We start from the raw sequence: 21,267 nt of genomic DNA, 5'->3' as shown, positions 1-21,267 counted from the left end.
TTGCCATGACAACCACAGTAGCCTTCCTCCCTCTCCCTCTGAGGAGGCCAGGAGCTCCCTCCCAGCTGGGGTACAGGCGACCACTTGTCTCGGGTACCGGGTCACCGAGCGGGTAGCTGTAGGGACGGGGAGGGGTTAGCCACCCCCCCTCTCTCTCTCTCTCCCCGCCGTGTTACGCCGGGACCCCCCACCTATTGCTTTAGTCCCACCCTTCCCCTACTGTAATGAACGGAGCCTCCGCTAAAGCCGGGGGGCCCCTTTGGTTATAGGTTCGTCTGGCTCCGCCACGGGCGGAGGGGTGGACATTACTAGTGGTCTGTTGCTTGCCTACTATATCCTATTTTTCCGCTACCGGAGGAGGAGCTCGCTCCTACCCTGGGCATCTTCTAGTAGATGGGAATTTTTATACGATTCGTTATATGTACGGATTATACCCTATATTTACGGTGAATTTAGTTTTAATTTATTTATGTGTGCCATCTCCGTCGTTCTCCGTCGTGGTTTCATGCCTCCTCACCACTCCTGGTTGGAATCTTTTTCCTGTCCCCGCGTAGCCTTAGGCAAACTCCAACCGCCTAGTTACCACACGTATTAATGGCGGGGGGCCTCTGGTTTAATCTATAACTTTCACGCTCCGGCATGCAGCGAGCAATTGTTAGCTGTAAGTGTGCACCTGATACTTATGTATCTCTCCCCACTTACAGGCTACCACTGTCAGGTCCCGGGTTGCAATCAACACTCTACGACCCCTGCGCCCATGAGGAGTGTAGGACTCACGCCCCCGTGTGCCACCACCCACAATGGACTGATCGTTCTGGCACCCAGAAGCTTGCACATCTGCTACGACCTTGTTAGTCAGCTGTTGGGTGGGGTAATTCTACTCTTAGACTTCTAGTCTTATCACTATAACACTTAGTTTTAAGCTTTGTTCAACCACCCTGTCTCCGCCGCTAGAAGCTTCATTTCCGCCTTCTCTTATTTCAGGGCTGCCGCCGTGAAGGAAGTCGCCTTGGCAACCCTGAAGGCTTGGGTGGCGGCTTCGAAAATGAAGAAGCCGCCAAGGGCCAGCCGTACATTCTGGACCAAGAAGCTGGCCCAGTTCAGATCTTCCCCGGTGGGCAAGTCGACCGGCTATTGTTTGACCCCCATCTCGGCAGCCCCTCTCATAGCTTCGATCCAGCAGGAGGTGCAGCAGGCGTTCGGGTCCCGTCTCCAACGCAGGAGCCGGTCCCATATGTGGCTAACCTGGACCTGAACATCGAGCCTATGGCGGTAGGGGCAGAGGATTTGTTGGTTGAGGTGGTGGGTCGGCGCCCCAAGGTCTTTTCCTTGGGGCTCTCCTGGATCTTCTTCCCCTGTCCTTTCTTCTGCTCTTATTTCCAAGGCTTTACGGGGATCTGAGATCCCTGCCCGCTCTTCCCCGCTCTTTCTGTACCCCGAAGGTGAAGGGCAGAGAGACAGAAGACTCTCCTAAGACGACTTCTAAGAAGTCGTCGTCTTTCTTCAGCTAGGAAAGTCTAACGACTTCCTACGCTGACGCGGTGAAGGCAAAGCCGAGCTCTTCTTACTCTAAGAGCTCTAGAAGCAAGGCTTCTAAGGAGTAAGGCTCGCGCTCCAGCTGAGCAACGCCCTTCTCCGGCCTCCACGGATCCACTCCGGTAACTCCTGTTGGGGTGGCGGGACCGAGCTCCTTTGATCCCACACCTTTTCGGCAGTTGTGATGCAGCAAGTGGGGAGATGGTTGTGGCTTGAGGATGACCGCCCTCGGGTCTAAGTTTGAACAGATGTTTGCGCAGCTGTCAAACACCATCAACCAGTCCTGGCCAAATCCATTCAGGATCTCTCTAACAGAGTTAGAGAGCAGAGGACCGTTTTGCTGGACTTAGTCAGGTTCCTCAGCCAAAAGCTCCCCGTAGCAGTACTGGCATTTTGCATTACCTCCCTCCCTACGAATCCCTACCAGCCTTCTCCATGGATAACCCATGGAGAGTGGCCGCTTATGCCCCCTTCAAGGACGGCATGATCTCTATCCCGGAGTGTGGAACTCGAAGAATTGAGGACTTCGAGTTCTATCCTCCTGGACTGACTCAGCCTTTCATTGGGTATGCTAGGCTGACCGGTTGCTGCTCTCACTAGAGAGGGACAAGATTTCCCGAGAGACTGTGCTGTATAGTAGGGATCACGCACAGCGGGAATGGGTTCATGCCTGGAGGATTGGGAGTGTACTAACACTAAGCTCCAAGCTTTCAAGAGTCCGTTCACGTATTTTCGCTACGGAGGAGGAGGTTTCTCTTCCGTTCGCTACCAAAATAGTGGAAGCGACTCTTCAGGCAGTCCTCAAAGACGAGCCCATGCCACAGCTGAGGGAAGCGGAATCTATCTTCTCCGCTCTTCCCAGCCTTTGGAGAATTGTGGGAGAACTTGCCTGCCACGTCTCGATTGGTAAGCTTAAGCCAGACTGCGCAATGGACCAGTTTGGCGAGAAGCTTCCAAGACTGCCTGATACCCTGATTCAGGCAGAGTTCGATGCTCGAACAAGATTTGGGAGGTCCCTTAACTCCCTAATCATTACAGAAATGGCTGCCCTGTCTTATGGCACAGAACCTTTATTCAAGATTCTGGCCAAATCTCAGCTCCAGACAGTCCAAGCTGATGCTTTCGACTTCTTCCTAGCTAGGAGGAACTGCCGAAAGCACGTCTTGCAGGAGGCCACTATCATGCATGAGCCTAATGAACTCCTGGCTTCCAGCATGTGGGGTGCGGACCTCTTCCCAGAGTCCTCTGTGAACGAGGTGCACCACGAGGCTGCTAGGCTCAACCAGAGCCTTAGAGCTAGATGGGGCATCTCTTCCAAGAGGAAACAAGAGACCGCCCCTGCTGCTGGTAAGAAGCTTAAGAAGACAGGAAGAAGGTTCCAGCCTTATCAGAAGCAACAGCAGCAACAGCAGTTTGTTCAGGCCGTCCCAGTTACTCAACAGGGACAGCCGTCTACTTCAAAACAGAACTCAACCCATCCTCCTGTTGTCTCCACAGAGCCAACCGTCAACCTCCTACGCAGTCCTCCGCCGGCCTTTCAATTTCTATGTACGAAAGCCAGGCCTACCCAGCCTTTAATAGGTTCTCTATGGGGTAGCAGGGCGAGGGGCCACTTTCGCCAGCGTGGCACAGGAAGAGCTGCAAGAGGTAGACAATTCAGAGGCGGGCGCGGAGGTGGTCAACCCGCCCAACAACAGTGAGGCTCCCCAGGTAGGAGGGAGGCTGTTCCTCTTTCCGTCACAGGTGGGGGTTCAGCAAATGGGCACGAGTGCATCGTGGGTCCAAAGGATTGGGTTGGAGTTGGATCAAAGATCCCCCTCCAATCAAATCATTCTATCAGGAACCATCAAAGGAATTGACAGATTATGCGGAGGAACTCCTTCAGAAAGGAGCTATTTGCGAGAGTCAAGCATCTAAAATTCAAGGTCGCTTATTCAGCTGCCAAAGAAAAGGCTCAACAAAAAAGAAGGGTAATCTTAGACTTGTCAAAGCTAAACTCTTTCATTCGTTGCGACAAGTTCAAAATGCTCACCATCTCGCAGGTACGGACCTTACTTCCCCGTGCGGCCGTCACAACTCCATCGATCTTACAGACCCATACTATCATGATCCCTATAGCCAGACACTTCCCGGCCATTCCTAGGCTTCAAACTAGGGAAATCAGACCTTCTCATTCAAAGTGATGCCCTTCGGTCTGATGTAGCCCCCAGGGTAATTCACGAAAGTAGCAGAAGTGGTAGTTCAACATTGAGATCAGGGATAATGGTAGGAGCAGCATACCTCGACGATTGGTTGATCTGGGCACCAACTGTCGAGGAATGTCTCAAAGCCACGAAGAAGGTAGTTCAATTTCTGGAACATCTGGGGTTCCAGATAAACAAAACAAAATCCAGATTCACTCCAGAGTCTCGTTTTCAGTTGGCTAGGAATCCAATGGGATTTGTCTCCACAATCTGTCAATTCCGGTGGTCAAAGAAAAGAAATAGTTCAAGTCTGTGAAACATTTCTCAAATGCAAACAAACATCAAGAGAAACCAGGAAAGAATCCTAGGTTCTCTCCAGTTTTGCCTCAGTGACAGAACATCCTCCTGAAAAGCAAGGCTGAAAGATATAAATCGAGTTTGGCGATCAGAGCAAACACCAAATCTCGAGACAAGTTGTCAGTGATCCCACAGATCCTTCGCAACCAGCTCCGTCCATGGACAAAAGTTGAAGAACCTTGCAAATTAGTACCCCTTCAATATCCCCTTCCAGTGTTAACCATTCACACGGATGCCTCCCTGTCCGGGTGGGGGGGGATATTCCTCAATTCAAGCAAGTTCAGGGGACTTGGTCGGTTTCAGTTTCCGCCAGCTTCACATAAACGTCCTGAAGCGATGGCAGTATTTCTTACCCTGAAGAGGTTCTCCTTCCCCCGAAGAAGTCTCATCTAAGACTGGTTTTTGACAAGTGCAGTAGTAGTACATTGCATCAACAGGGGAGGGTCCATCCAAACACTGGAATCATGTCATGATAGCCATTTTTTGCACTAGCAGACAAACAAACAGATGGCATCTGTCTGCCACTCACCTGGCGGGGGGTAAGAAATGTGATAGCAGAACTGCCTCTTCCCGGTCAGCTCCCTCTGGAATCAGAATGGTCTCCTAGACGAGACGGGTCATTCAGTGGATATGCCGGAGAGTCCCAGGTCTCCAAGTAGATCTCTTCGCCTCACAAGCGAACCACAAGCTCCCTTGCTATGTGGCCCCAACCTGGACCCTCTGGCTTATGCCACGGACGCCCTGTCGTTAGATTGGAATCAGTGGAGGAAAATCTATGTTTTTCCTCCAGTGAATCTTCTTTGAAGGTCTTGAGCAAGCTGAGGACTTTCAAGGGACTAGTAGCACTGGTTGCTCCAGACTGGCCAAAAGCAACTGGTATCCTCTGCTTCTGGAATTGGGTCTTTGACCTCACGGATTCCCAAACCCAAGCTGTCACAATCAGTACAAATGAGGACTGTGTTCGCTTCCTCAGGAATTCTTCAGTCCCTAACTTTATGGACTTCATGAAGTTTGCGGCTAACAAAGATGCTAACATTGATCCACAAAACATCCTCTTCCTAGAATCAGATAAAAGAGAGTCAACTATTAGACAATATGACTCAGCTGTTAAAAAATTAGCATCTTTCCTGAAAGAATCGAACAACCACAACCATGACAGTTAACTTAGCTATATCCTTTTCAGATCTTTTGTTTGAAAAAAGGCTTAGCAGCTAGCACCATTACTACTCATAAATTGGCTTTGAAGAAAATCTTTCAGTGGGTTTCCAAATAGACCTAACAGATTCTTACTTTACATCTATTCCCAAAGCCTGTGCTAGACTTAGACCCTCTCAAAGGCCTACTGCGTTTCAGTCATGTTCTAAATGATGTCCTCAAACTAGCCTCAGATACTGACAACTCGTCTTGCACTTTTATAATGCTTCTTAGAAAGACGTTATTTATTAAGCCTGGCTTCAGGAGCCAGAATTTCAGAACTGTCGGCTCTATCCAGAGATGCGGGTCATGTGGAATTCCTCCCCTCAGGAGAAGTTCTACTTTCACCGGATCGTAGCTTTTTAGCTAAAAATGAGGATCCCCTTGCAAGGTGGGCTCCTTGGAAAGTCATCCCACTTCCGCAAGATCCTTCTCTCTGCCCAGTATCAACTTTAAGAGCTACTTTCTATCTCGTACATCCTCAAGATCCTCAGGTTCTCTCTTTATGAGTGAAAGGAATCAGACAACAGATCCTTTACTTCATTAAACAAGCCAATCCTGATTCATTTCCAAAAGCACATGACATCAGAGAGTAGCCACCTCAATTAATTACTTTCAACATATGAACTTTGAGGATCATTAAAAGTATACTGGATGGAAAATCACCGACAGTCTTTAAAAACGTCATTATCTAAAGTCCTTGGAATCTTTAAAATTTTCTGCAGTAGCAAGCAGGAAAACACATTGTTTCTCCTGATACTGCATAGTAGTTGTAGTATAGATCCAGGTCTCCTTTCTACCTACCTCGTCCAACATGCCTCACCCTATTGCCATGCTACTCGGAATACTCTAGCCTTAGCCGCTAGAATAATATTGGTGGATTGTCCCTTATTTTTTTGCTAGGGACATCCACATTATGTACAATATAATGTACTTCAGTTCTACCCTTATTTTTATGCTAGGGTAGAACACAATGTTTGTATATTTTGTAATATCTTATTTAAGTGAATCACTCCTTGTTATTTGCCATTACATTATTATGTGTTACTATGTCTAATATAAGTTAATTTTTAAGTACTTTATATTGATTGCTTTCTTTATCATGCCATTGTATTAGGATAAGTTAGCTTTAAGTACTTTGTTTGTATACTGTAATGTCCCTGATTCACTTATATTATATATCTCTTTTTTACTATTGGGTTTCATTTGTCCTTATTCCCATCTTGTCTGTTTCTCTGGTATATTTTCATAGGCCGACACGAGCTGAGCCCAGAAAAGGGATTTTGACGAAGGAAAATCTATTTCTGGGTGATTGCTCGTGTCGCCCTATGCAAAACCCACCCTGTCTTCTTTTACCCACCCTGCAGGACAAGATGTTCATAGATTAAGGATGACCGCTAGGGGCGCTGCTGTCCGTGGCATCGGTAGTAGTAGCGGCCGCATCACCCTTTGGTATCAGCTCTCTCTGGTGGGGATTTTATGTTGGAAGGTCTAAATGATGAATGACTCGTTGTAGTGATCCCACTCGCCTATATTCTCATGTCAGTTTTACTGACATTTTCTTAATTTTGTTTTTCTCTGGTAATTTTAGATTAATTTTACCTAGAAAGAATGATATTAAGGATACTTTCATAGGGCGACACGAGCCAGTCACCCAGAAATAGATTTTTCCTCCGTCAAAATCCCTTTTCTGGTATGGTTGGAACCTCCTACCAGTCTTCTTCAGTTTCTTACCAGCAGCAGGGGCGCTCTCTTGCTTCCTTTTGGAAGAGATACCCCACCTGGCTCTAAGGCTCTGGTTAAGCCTAGCAGCCTCGTGATGAACCTCATTCACAGAAGCTTCTGGGAAGAGGTCCGCACCCCACATGCTGGAAGCTAGAAGCCTATTAGGTTCGTGCCTAATAGTTGCCTCTTGCAATACATGCTTTCGACAATTCCTTCTAGCCGAAAAGAAGTCGAAGACATCAGCTTGAACCGACTGGAGCTGAGATTTAGCCAGTATTTTGAAAAGTGGTTCAGTGGCATAAGAAAGAGCAGCCATCTCCGTGATGATAAGGGAGTTAAGTGATCTCCCAAATCTCGTACGGGCGTCGAACTCTGCCTGAATAAGGCTATCAGGCAGTCTAGGGAGCTTTTCGCCAAACTGGTCCATCACACAGTCTGGTTTCAGCTTACCTACTGAGAAAGTGGCAGGCAAGTTCTCCCACAGTTCTCCGAAGGCAGGAAAGAGCGGAGATGTTGATTCCGCCTCTCTCAATTGTGGCATGGGTTCATCTTTAAGGACGGCTTGGAGAGTCGCTTCCACTATCTTAGTTGCAAAAGGAAGAGAAGCCTCCTCCTCCGTGGCAAAGATAGTGAAAGGGCTCTTGAATGCCTGGAGTTTGGTATTGGTACAATCCCAATCCTCCAGGCAGTGAACCCATTCCCTCTGTGCATGATCCCTACTGTAAAGCACAGTCTCTCTAGAGATTTTATCCTCTCTATTGAGAGCTGTTACCGTCAGCCTGGCATACCCTATGAAAGGCTGAGTCAGTCCGGGGGGGTAGAACTCAAAGTCCTCAATCCTTCTTGTTCCACACTCCGGAATGGAGATCATGCCATCCTTGAAGGGGGCATAAGCTGCCACCCTCCAAGGGTTATCCATAGAGAAAGCTGGCAGGGATTCATAAGGAGGTAGCTGGAGTAGACCAGTACCTGCCACAGGGGAGTTCGCTTGAGGGGCCTGAGTGAGGCCAGCGAAACGGTCATCATGTTCTCTAACACGGTTAGAGAGGTCTTGGATTGACTACCAGGACTGGTTGATGGTACTAGAGAGTTGAGCAAACATTTGCTCAAATCTCGTACCGAGAGAGCCGACCATCTCTCCCACTTGTTGCAAAACTCCTGCTGAGAAAGTGGTGGGATCAAAAGCACTAGGTCCCGCCACCCCAACAAGAGTTACCGGAGTGGATCCGGTAGATGCCGGAGAAGGCACTGGCTCGGCGGGAGCGCGGGCCTTCTCCTTAGAAGCCTTGCTTCTTGAGCTCTTCGAGTGAGAAGAGCTAGGCTTAGCCTTCACCGCGTCGGCGTAGGATGTCGTAGACTTCCTTGCCGAAGAAGACGACAACTTTTTGGAAGTCGTCTTATGGAGGGTCTTCTGTTCTCTCTGTCTCTTCACTTTCGGGGGTACAGAGAGAGCGGGTGAACGCGAAGGGATCTCAGATCCCGTGAAGCCTTGAAAAGAGGAAGAAGAAGGGACAGGGGAAGAAGATCCAGGAGCGCTCAAGGGTAGTCCTTGAGCGCCCGAAACACCTACCTCGACCAACAAGTCCTCCGCACCTACCGCCATTGGCTCAAGATTAAGATCCAAGTTTGCGACGTCTGGAACAGGCTCCTGTGTCGAAACGGACCCAAACGCCTGCTGCACCTCCTGCTGGATGGAAGCTATGAGTGGGGCTGCTGAGATGGGGTCAACGTACCCCGTTGTCTTGCCTCCGGGGAAGATCTGAATGGCCAGCTTCTTGTCCAAGATGTAAGGCTGGCCCTTGGCGGCGTTTTTGCCGAAGCCGCCTACCCAAGCTTTCAGGGTTGCTAGGGCGACTTCTTTCATGGCGGCAGCCTGAAAGAGAAGGCGATATGAAGCTTCTAATGGCGGAGATACGGCTTAAAGGAGCTTAAAACTAAGGGTAAACCATTAATAACAGGAAATTTGTCCAGGAATTTACTTACCCCACCCAAAAGCTGACTCACGAAGTCATAGCAGATGGTGCATGCCTCAGGGTGCCAAACAATCATCCCGTTGTGGGTAGTGGCACACGGGGCGTGGGTCCTGCATTCCTCATGGGCACAGGGGTCGTACAGTACAGCGTGAACGTGGCGGGCGAGAGAGAGAGAGGGGGTGGCCAACCCCCCCTTCCCAACTACTACCCGTCGGGTAACCCGGTACCCGAGACAAGTGGTCACCCCGGCCCCCAGCTGGTATGGGGCTCCTCTGGCCCCCTCAGAGGGAGAGGGAGGGAGGCTACAGTGGTTGTCATGACAACCGAGGAGACCCGACCAGACCCCTCCCTACCACATGGAAGGGAGGGAAGGGGTAGGGTAAGGTGCCTAATGGGACACGTGATCGGAGGTGGCCCAGGACGCGATAGCAACACAACCACAGAGGGGCCACGTGAACCCAACTGTACCAACACATGGTACAAGGCACCTAGGCTAGCCTAACACCCTAAATAACACTGATAAATAATAAATACATCGTAAAAGGATAGAAGAAACACTTGAGTAAAAGAGAAAGAAGCCCAGGAGGAGGCGAACTGATCCGAAGAGCAGTCGACTACTCGGAGCCAGCAGTAGCCGATGAAGAGCAAGAGCTGGGATGCTGGGCGAGAGAAACACAGTATAGCCCTAAATACCAAACTAAGAGATAAAAGGTAAAAGGGATGGGCTGTGTATCCTAAATCTAAAATACGATGTAATAAGACGATGAACGTAAAATAGAGCCCATAAGCATAAGATGTCCCAGTATGGAAGACCGGGAAATCTTAACAACACGAGGCGGCTGCTCATGGCCGCCACGAGTCAACTGGGAGATCGTATATGACCTAAAAAACGGAAAATACTGGTCCCTGGAAGACTGAAATACAAAAATTATTACTTATGGGGCACTTAACTTAGCCGAAGCGATAGCAGCACGTTCCATCGTTGAAAGGATAAATCCAAAGAAGCGAAAACAACACGAGTAAAAAAGTTACAACTGGCGTTGTCGAGCTAAATATTAAGGATGACCGCTAGAGGCGCTGCTCTCTGCTTGGCGTCGGTAGTAGTAGTAGTAGCGGACGCATCACCCTTTAGTATCAGCTCTCTCAGGTGGGGGATTTTGTGATGGAAGGTCTAAATGGTAAATGACTCGTGGTAGTGATCTCACTCGCCCCTATTACCATACCGACACTTCTTTTATAGAGTGAGCGAGTCAGTTTAACTGACATTTTCTTGATTTTATTTTTTCTCTGGTAATTTTAGGATTATTTTACCTAGAAATAATGAACTTAAGGATATTTTCATAGGCCGACACGAGCTGAGCCCAGAAATAATTATTTATTCATGGGTTTTCTTGCTCTTGCCACAAGTCTTGCTTGTACATATAAAAAGTGGCAAGCCATAGCAAAAATGCAGTCTTACAACCATGGGGACAATTTCATATCCTGCTGACCATTCTTGAATTTGTTGAGGCCTACTATGCACTCTAGAGGCCATGAAATAGTGTTTTTCGTAAACCACTTTTAAACTGACATATGGGTTTCTATGTTAATAAAGCACTGATGTTTCTAACATTGTCCATAATTTCCTTAATTTATGGTAGTACAGTGGACCACCTGTATTAGGGTTCTCGACATTCGTGGACTCATGTATTTGCGGATTTCTCTTTGGACCATATACTTCAGGCTGCCCTCGGTTAACAGCGTGGGTTCCGTTCCCAGCCAGTGCTGCTAACCGAAAATCAGCAATAACAGCACTAAAAACCAGAGATTGCCGAATGGCATTACCTTGAAGGAGTAGGCTTGGTTTCCTAATTTGAAGCCTAGGAACGGGCAGAAGTGTCTTGCTATTGGGACATGATAGTAGGCATCTGTAAGATCTATAGAGGTGGTGATGGCCCCACGGGGAAGTAAGGTCTGCACCTGCGAAATGGTCAGCATCCGGAACTTGTCGCAGTGAATGAATAAGTTTAGACGGGACAAGTCTAAGATTATTCTTCGTTTGTCTGAGTCTCTCTTTGGCACGCTGAACAAGCGACCTTGAAATTTTAAATGTTTGACTCTTGACACTACTCCTTTTTGAAGGAGATCTTGGGAATACTCTATCAATTCTGCTGTTGGTTCCTGGTAAAAGGTGTTGGGTGGGGGTGGATCTTGGATCCAACTCCAGCCCAGACCTTTGAACACAATACTTTGGGCCCAATTGCTGAACCTCCAACGTTGATGAAAGAGGTACAGCCTCCCTCCTACCTGGAGGTTCTCATTGGGTTGCTGAGGGGTGACCTCCTCGCCCTCTACGTGAACCCCTGCCCTTGCTGGCAGCCCTTCCGGTGCCTCGCTGACGAAAGGCGCCTCTAGCCCTGCTACTCCTGCCGAGCCTATTGAAGGCCTGAAACGCTTGGTTTTCAAACGTCGAGTTGAAGGCCGGGGAGACTGCGAAAGAGGTTGAAGCCTGTGCCTGTTGTGGCTGTGTCAACAATACGAACTGCTGTTGTGGTTGGGCCTTAGAGGTTGATGGTTGGGGAACCGGAACTGCTTGGACCAAAGTTTGTTGTTGAGGAGCCTGGAAGGGCTGGAACTTCCTAGGCTTCTTCTTGGATTTGGGGTTCGATGCGGAAGACTCCGGTTTCCTTTTGGAGACCAGTCCCCACCGAACTCTTAAACTTTGGTTAAACCTTGCCACCTCATGTTGCACCTCGTTCACTGCTGAGGCCGGAAAGAGGTCAGGGCCCCATATTGATGAGACCAGAAGCTTGTTGGGTTCATGACGGATCATGGATTCCGACAGTACATGTTTCCTGCAATTCCTCCTAGCCACAACAAAATCATACAAGTCACATTGCATCATCAACAATAGTGACTTAGCGATGATCTTGAACAACGGCTCCTGTGCATAGATAAGAGCTGCTGCTTCTGTCATGACTAGCGGGTTGAGGGATTTCCCAAGTCGCGTCCTGGCATCAAATTCTGTCTGGATGAGCCCATCAGACAGCCTGGGTAGTCTCTCACTAAACAGCGAGATGGCGCAGCCTGGTTTTAGTTTCCCAACCGAGAAGGTGGCTGGGAGATCTACCCAGAGGTCATCTGTTCCGGGGAGTAGGAGAGAGGTCGGTTCTGTCTCCCGGAGCTGTGGCATAGGCTCATCTCTCATTGCTGCTTGCAGAGTGAGTTCTGCCACTTTAGATGTGAACGGGATGGGAGTCTCCTCGTCCACAGTGAAGATTATGAAGGAACTTCTGAATGCTGTAACCTTAGTGTTTACACACTGCCATTCTTCAAGGTTACGGATCCAAGCTTGTTGTGCTTGGTCCCGAGAGAGGAAAACTGTCTCTTTTGGGACCTTATCTTCTCTTACTAAAGCAGATTCCGTGAGGCGGACATAGCCTATGAAAGGGGCTTGCAACCCTTCCGGGTAAAACTCGAAGTCCTCAATCCTTCGAGTCCCGCAGCCCTCAATCGTAAGCATTCCGTCCACGAAAGGTGCATAGGAGGCCACTCTCCATGGGTTGCTCGGGTGAAAGGGAGGGGGAGTGGAAGAGTCCGGCATTAGTGAGCCTTGGGCTGCTTGAACAGCTTGCTGAAGCCCCGACACTACTCCTTGTGGAGACCTGCAACAATATTCTCCTGCGTCACCAGCCTATCCGAGATGGCTTGGATAGACTGTCCCGAAGCATCTAGAGAGGTGGATATATGGGCGAGTATCTCCTGAAACGTGGTTTGCACCAAGAGTCCGACCATGTTGCCCATTTGTTGCATGATATTGGAGGTAAAGGTCTCCGGGTCAAAGGAGGAGGGCTCTGCCTTCTCCTTGGGTACCTTGGATCTCATTCCTTTGGAGGGGGATGCCACAGGGTCAGCGGAGGAAGAGTGAGCTCTTTCCTTAGAAGACTTAGTCTTCGACCCTTTGGAGAGAGACTCGTGCTTAACCTTGTCCGCTGCAGGATGGTGAGCCGGAGCTTTACGGACTTGGCTGGTACCTGACTTCCTTTGTAGGGGCCTTGGCAGTGATTTAGAGACCCACTTGCCCTTGACTTTAGGGATCGCCAGAGTAGATTTCGATTGGACCGACAGAAATCCTTCGGAGAATCCCTGGAAGGAGGTAGAAGAAGAAGGTGAAGAAGCTCTAGATGTGCTCAAGGGGAGGCCTTGAGCACCTACAAAACCTGCCTCGCTAGCAATCTTACTGTTGCCCATGCCGTCCACCGTCATGGGCTCAAGGTCGAGATCCAGTGCCGTGACTTCTTTTGTAACCTCCTGCGCTGACGCCTCCTCTGGGGGCTGGGATACAGCTTCTTGGATCGAAGCGATCAGGGGAGCTGCCACTTCGGGGTCCACGTAGCCAGTGCTCTTCCTGCCTGGGAAGATAAGTGTAGCCATCTCTTGAGATAGAATGTAGGGCTGGGCCTTGGCTACGTTACATCCGAATCCACCCACCCATACCTTGAGGGTGGAGAGAGCAGCGTCCCGGACCGACTGAGCTCTCTGTAAGAGAAGGGTTAGTGTTAAAACTTAAACTTAACTCGCATTACATTGTAACTTAACTTAAACAGCATATCAATGACATATTACATTGGTCCTCATTGTATTATCATGTATACCCCGGAGAGTCACCTACCTCAGAGGAGACTCGTTCCACGAGATCGTAGCAGGTGACACAGTTCTCATGGTGCCACACTACTGACCCGTCAAGGTGGACCGTGCAGGTGGCGTGGGACCGGCAGACATCGTGCCCACAGGGATCTTGGAGGTAGGACGGCCTTGCAGCCGGTCTCCATACAATGGGTGGCCTGTAAATAGAATGATACATGAGTACCATTGATAACCTTCCGGACTATGTCCGTGGTTGATATGCCATAACACCGGAGTGTTCCGGTGTTGCAGAAATTATATTCCAGTCTCGGCCTTCTCTTTGCCATGTACCATGCCGAAGAGTCCGGTAGAGCTAGTAGTAAGTAGCTAACAGTGTTTCTGGTGGCGCTGGAGAACAGAAAAATACTGAACTCAGGGTAGCTACTACTACCATACGCCGGAGTAAGGAGTAGTCCAAGCAGGTACCGGGTGTGGAGACGGTAGAGACCGGGCAAGGAGGCAGAGCTTGGTAACTCCGCCGTAATAACTAAAGCTAAAAGGAGGGAGTAACTCCCGGAGGAGCGTGGTGGCTCCGTAAACTTAAACTAAAGCAGATATATTAAAAATAAAGATACACATGCAATATATAAGAACCCCGCTATGAGGCCGGAGCCTCCAGTCAGTCACCATCCTCAAGGGGGTTCGGCTATGCCGGGATCCTGTGCCCGCCGGAGCGGGTAGGAGGGGGTGACTAGAGACGGGGGTAGAGACCCAGAGAGCTGAGGAGAGCCGAGCTCCCCCGAGCCTGGTGGCCGGCCGAGGCTAGGGCGAGCAGAGCTTCCCCCTTCACTCTGGGGTGAGAGCGGCAGGGTAGAGGGCCCGCGCACCGAGAGTCCCTGTGGGGACATCCCCTCATCCCCCGAAGGGGTACTTGGATCGGCTGCCAGCTACAGCGTGAGCGAGACATCACCCCACCTAGGTGGGGGATATGGAGGGAGGGGGAGGAGTACGGGAGCGTGGTGGCTACTACGCGGTCGCCTGGACCTCTCACAGCCGGGTGTGAACACACCCGTGATGAAGAAGGCCAGGCGGTAAGAAGGCCTATAGGCCAACTAGAGCTGTCTCACAGACATGGAAATAAATCAATAACTAAAACACACGGGGGGAAAGGAAACAAAATGAGGCAGAGAGAAAGAGAGACGTCCTGGAGGAACTAGGCTGAACCAACCGAGAAGGATGGTCAAGACCTGGTAACTCCGAGCAGCTAGCCTAGTGTCGTGACGAATAAACGCGGGACAGGCGGCCAGGGTGGGCGAGGACTGAGAAGAGGACCAGGGTCCATACAGAGGTGCCTAACAAGGGTAGCCTAACCAACAAGGAACATGCATGCATGAAAACTGAGTTGGTAGGGCGCCGATTAGGCTATGAAGCGAGAACATGTGCTCGGATCAATTCCCCCGGGTAGTTAATAAAACGTTAATAACTGCATCACTGGTAAGCATAAAAAGATACTGTTAGGTAATAATCGAGCCCACACGGTATAGGAGACCGCGTGGGAGACAAAACAAGGCAACACAAAGGAGCGAGCCGCTATGGTGGCGCGGGCCGGCGCCGCATGGGCCGCCAACTCATAAAAACCTAAATAATCCGGTTAAACGTGCCAAGGGCAGCCCCTAAATAGTGTCAACTATTAATAGCAGTACTTAACTTGGATGCAGTAACAGCTTGACGTTCCATGATGGTAAAAAAGGGTTCCAAAACGAGAACACAACACCTCAAAGAAAAACGCATGTGCAGCGTGGTCGTGCTATCAAAGGAATGACGTCAAGAGGCGCTAGCCTTAGCGGTAGCGGGTAGTGAGCCTTAGGTCGGCTCCTCTCTAGTTGAGGTTTTTAAGAAGGAAGAGACTAAATGGAAAAGGACCTGTGGTAGTGGTTTCACTCGCCCCAGAAACCATACCAACTCCTTATAATAAAGGTGAGCGAGCCAGAATAATCTGGCATTTCCAATTTAGCTTTTCTCTGGTATTATAGCAATATTTTACCTTAGAAATGTGTGCTAAAGGAACCTATTTCACTGGGCGACACAGGTCCTTTGCCCAGAAATAGATTTTTCCCTCGTCAAAATCCCTTTTTTAAGCGTTTTTATAAGGGTTCCAAGTATATACGGATTCTAACTATTAGTGGGGATGAGTACCAGATCCCCCCAAATAGAAAATAAGAGTTACACATGGTATCCACTCCAGCAGCAGGACATTGGCTGTCATCTTGACAGAATCAGTGAGAGGATTTCTTCTCTTACAACAAATTACAACCTTTGTCCAGGAGAATGAGAATGAATCTCCTTTGATTCCTCTACTTTAAGCATTTTTTGGATTTTAATGCATGTTCTTGGCAGTCATTTAAAGGTACAGTATCTTGGCAGTCATTTAAAGGTACAGTATCTTGTGGTTTATGAGTTTGTTCTCAGGAATGGGACAGCAAGTAGATGGATCCATTATTAATGGATCCATTAGTAGCTGTGAGCAAGTAAGCTGAGTATTTCCTTGGCTTCTTTTATAGATGAAAGACAAGAGTTTTGATAATTTTATTCACTCCAAGATGCTTTCAAGCAGATTCTACAGGCTAATTAGCTCATCTGGAATTTTTTCAGCAGCATGATCCTTCTAGACCAAATTGTAATTCTGGCCAATTACAAGTACAGTGGATCCCCCGTATTCGCGTTCTCCGATTCGCGGACTCAAGCATTCGTGGATTTCTACCTGGAACATTTCCCCGCATTATTTGCAAAAAATTCGCCTATTCGTGGTATTTTCCTATGAGAAATATCCACAAATTCTTGATTTTTTTTTTTATAGCAATTTCATCTTAAAAAGCTCTTTTTGTGATAAATCTTAAAAAAAACAGATATAAAAATTTTTAGTGGGTTTTTCTTGAGTTATAACTAACAAAATAGGAGGTTTTTTAAGTATTTTTATAGGGGTTCCAACTATTTGCAGGTTCTAACTATTCATGGGGGCGGCGTCCGGTGCACATCCCCTGCAAATATGGGGGGGACCACTGTACAGTAATACCTCGACATACGAGCGCTCCGACATACGAGCATTCCGAGATATGAGCCAGCCTCCAAGCAGACTTTTGCATTGAGATACGAGCACAATATTGAGATATGAGCACACTTACAGATGCTAACGCTAGATGGCTGAGCACTTGGGAGTGCTCTAAGCCCACTTCACTCGCTCAGTTCATGTGGTCATCGACTTCCATACACATCTCCCAAGCATCTCCCGTGTTGTGTTTGCATTATTTACGAGATTTCCACTGTATTTGTGAACATTCTTTGTAATAAGTGATGGGTCCTAAGAAAGCGATTGGTAAGGCTGGCAGTGAGAAGAAAAAACGCATGATGACGATGGAGATGAAGCATGAAATTATCGAGAAACATGAGCATGGTGTCCGTGTGTGTGAGTTGGTACGCAATTACAAGCGGAGTATCTCAATATGTACAATCCTCAAACAGAAGGATGCTATCAAAAGCGCGAAGGCTTCCAAAGGCATAACTGTCATGTCTAAGTTATGGACAATTAAATGATGAGATGGAGAGGCATCTGTTGCTGTGGATTAAGGAGAAGCAGCTGGCAGGAGATCGCCTTATTGAGACAGTCATCTGTGAGAAGGCCAGGGCAATCTATGAAGATTTGAAACCAAGGGAAGCAGTTGAGGGTGGGGAGACATCAACACACACATGCTAGGGAGGCATTTAAAGCTAGTCGTGGATGGTTCGATAATTTTAAAAAGTGAACTGGGATCCACTCAGTTGTGAGGCATGTGGAAGCTGTGAGCTCAGATGTGAAAGGCACTGAGGAGTATGCTGAACGTTTTGCTGCACTTATTGCTGCGGAAGGTTACATCCCTCCATCGTCGTCAACTGTGATGAAATGGGCCTTTTTTGGAAAAAGATGCCACAGAGGACATTCATCACGGCTGACGAGAAGAAACTGCCAGCCCATAAACCCATAAAGAATAGATTGACTAGCCTTATGTGCCAATGCCAGCAGTGACTGCAAGATCAAGCCACTGTTGGTGTATCACTCCAAGAACCCAGAACCCACAAGCTTTCAAGAGTCATAAGATCTTGAAAGAAAAACTTCAGGTGATGTGGCGAGCTAATGCAAAGGCATGTGTTACCGGGCATTTTTTCACAGAATTGGTAATTCTGGCCTGTGGTCCAGCAGTCAAGAAATAATTGCTGGAAAAAACTTGCCACTGAAATGTCTTCTCATCCTAGATAATGCCCCTGGCCACCCTCCAAGTCTTGAAGGTGACATTCTTGATGAATTTGATTTCATTAAGGTCCTTTAGCTTCCCCCAAACACCACTCCACTCCTCCAGCCCATTGACCAACAGGTCATTTCTAATTTCAAGAAGCTGTACACAAATCATTTGTTCAAAAAATGCTTTGACGTTACAGATAATACCAACCTCACCCTTCGTGAATTTTTGAAGGACCATTTCACCATTGTTAATTGTTTGAAAATTATTAATGATGCATGGCAGGGTGTAACACGAAGAACCTTAAATTCAGCATGGAAGAAATTGTGGCCTGATTCTGTAGCTGACAGGGATTTCAAAGGGTTCGATCTGCAGCCTGAGCCCGCGCCCGCTGTTTTGGGAGAGATTGTGTCTCTAGGAAAGTCCATGGGGCTGTAGCTAGATGAGGCAGATATCAACAACCTTGTCGAGGAGCATCCAGAAGAACTCGACTGAGGAGTTGGTCGAGCTACAGACAATTCAACATTCGGAGGTGTTGCAAGAGATCAGTAGTTAGGAGGAGGTCGAACCGGAGGAATTTATTTCTTCAAGGGAGATTAAGGAAGTGTCGGCTAAGGGGCAGGATGTTTCTGATTTCATTGAAAAGAAACACAATGATAAATTGTCTACTGGTCATGCTTCAGCTCTTTTTAATGACACTTACCTTACTCATTTCTGCAAAATTTTGAAAGGGTGGCAGAAACAAAGCTACCTAGATAGGTTTTTGTTTAAAAGGCCTGCGACAAGTGAAAGTGAGGCAAAAAGAGGTAAGACAAGTGAAGAACAGTAAATTAACCCTCTTACGCCGATTGGACGTATTAAATGTCGAGATAAATTGTCTCCCGGGTGCTGATTGGATGTATTAAATGTTGACATAAAAAAGTTTTTTTTTTTAAATTCGCGGAAAAATACTTACAGGCCTACCAGCCCAAAACTTTTGAATCACGTGCCTTGGGGGATGCTGGGAGCTCACGGATCAAGGCGCTGTTTTGTTTACAATCGTTACGCAGGCGCGCAAGCGCGAATTTCTTTCTTATCGCACTAAAAAGTATCAGTGTCACCTCAGAAATTATTTCGTCACTTTGCATTATTTTTGCACCATTTTAAATTAGCCGTTACATGGAGTATTATATATGAAAATGTGCGTAATTTCATGTAGAATACAACAAAAAAATACTCATGATTATAGCTTTTATCAGTTTTGAAATATTTTCATATAAATAATGATGTGCCAAAATATCAACCTTCGGTCAACTTTGACTCTACCGAAACAGTCGAAAAACACAATTGTAACCTAAAACTCTTATATTCTAGTAATATACAATCATTTACCTTCATTTTTCAACAAATTGGACATCTCTAGCACAATATTTCGATTTATGGTGAATTTATGAAAAAAAACTTTTTCCTTACGTACGCACGGTAACTCTTCCGATAAATTTTTTCGTGCGATTGTTGTAATGTTTGCACCATTTTAAATTTGCTGTTACATGAAGTTTTATATATGGAAATGTGTGCAATTTCATGCACAATACAACTAAATACAACCCATGGTTGTAGCTTTTATCAGTTTTGAAATATTTTCATATAAGTAACGATAAGTGCCAAAATTTCAACCTTGTCAACTTTGACTCTACCGAAATGGTCGAAAAACGCAATTGTAAGCTAAAGCTCTTATATTCTAGTAATATTCAATCATTTACCTTCATTTTTCAACAAATTGGAAGTCTCTAGCACAATATTTTGATTTATGGTGAATTTATGAAAAAAAAAAATTTTCCTTACGTCTGCGCGGTAACTCTTCTGAAAAATATCAGAAATTTTTTTGTGCGATTATCGTAATGTTTACACCATTTTAAATTAGCCGTTACACAAAGTTTTATATAAGAAAATGTGTGCAATTTCATGTAGAATACAAATAAAAATAATTGAAGGTTGTAGCTTTTCTCATTTTCGAAATCTTTGCATATAAATCACGATAAATAGAAAAAAACCACGTTCGGTCAACTTTGACTCTACCGAAATAGTCGAAAAACGCAATTGTAAGCTAAAACTCTTACAGTCTAGTAATATCCAGTCATTTATCTTCATCTTGAAACAAATTCGAAGTCTATAGCACAATATTTAGATTTATGGTGAATTTAAAAAAAAAAACTTTCCTTCCCTCCGTGCGCGGATTCTCCGCCGCAAATCTCCGAATGCGTACGTCGCATTCTCGTTATATTTGCTCCATTTCATATTAGGCGTTTCATAGAGTTTTATATATGAAAATGTGCGCAATTTTATGTAGAATACAACGAAAAATAATTGAAGGTTGTAGCTTTTCTCATTTTCAAAATATTTGCATATAAAAAAAATATGAAAAAAAAAATTGACTTTCGGTCAACTTTAACTCATCCGAAATGGTCGAAAACTGCAGTTGTAAGCTAAAATTCTTACAGTATAGTTATATTCAATCATTTATCTTCATTTTGAAACAAATTGGAAGTCTCTAGAACAATATTTAGATTTATGGTGAATTTTTGAAAAAAACATTTTTTACATCCACACGTTACGAATTCATGCATCATTTTGTGATAATATTTTCTCTGTGTTGCTTTGATCTTTTTACAATGTGTTATATACTAAAATGATCGCAATTTAGTGTACAATACAACGAAAAAAATTAACTCGTTAGCTTTAACCGTTTTGCTCACAGCGCAATGTGAATACAATTAGATATGAAATTTTGTTTTTGTGCTATCATATATTGCATTATTTATATATGATAATGATATTTTTTTCATGTCTGATGGTTGTATACTAAACTTCAGGCAATGACAAAAAAAGGAGCCAAAATGAACTCTTAATCTTGAAAACTAAGCGTGCTGTGATTTTTTGAAAAAAATATTTTTTCCGCTTCGGCGCTCACTCCGAGACCCCCTTGGCATACGGGAGACGATTTTTATTATACCCCTTCGGCGTAAGAGGGTTAATACAAATCATAAAAAGTAAAAAAGAATAAAAGTTAAAAAAAAATTAAGTTAAGTTCAGCCAAGTTAATTTTAAGTTTAAGTGTTATACTATGCACAAGGAACAGTGTTAAATACGGTACCGTCCAACTCTCTCTCCCTACCTTCCTCCCTCCCTCCTCCTTCGCACACACTGCGGTTAGCCTCTATCATCTGTCTCAAAGGTAAGAACTCATAATGAAATGACATTTTATTTCATATAACATTAATCATTTATTATATCATTTTGTGTGTGTGTGTGTGTGTGTACAGTATGTCTATATGGTGGTATAGCAATTAAAAACATGTTTTTTCCATTTGTTATTGTCTTTGATTTGGGTTTTTTTAGAGGGCTGGAACAGATTAAATTTTTGTCAGTTATTTTATATGGGAA

General features: G+C 46.2%; 1 protein-coding gene across 1 annotated transcript in view; it reads left to right on the top strand.

Moving 5' to 3' along the window:
- LOC135196230 (transcription factor SPT20 homolog) overlaps nucleotides 1-21,267 on the top strand; it is a gene marked incomplete in the record, with an annotated part of 603,094 nt that overhangs the window by 332,028 nt on the left and 249,799 nt on the right.

This window comes from Macrobrachium nipponense, chromosome 17 (genome assembly GCF_015104395.2).
Source record: "Macrobrachium nipponense isolate FS-2020 chromosome 17, ASM1510439v2, whole genome shotgun sequence".
Taxonomy (NCBI): Eukaryota; Metazoa; Arthropoda; class Malacostraca; order Decapoda; family Palaemonidae; genus Macrobrachium; species Macrobrachium nipponense.
Note: the sequence above shows the minus strand (reverse complement) of the source record. Positions and strands in the feature narration are given on the sequence as shown.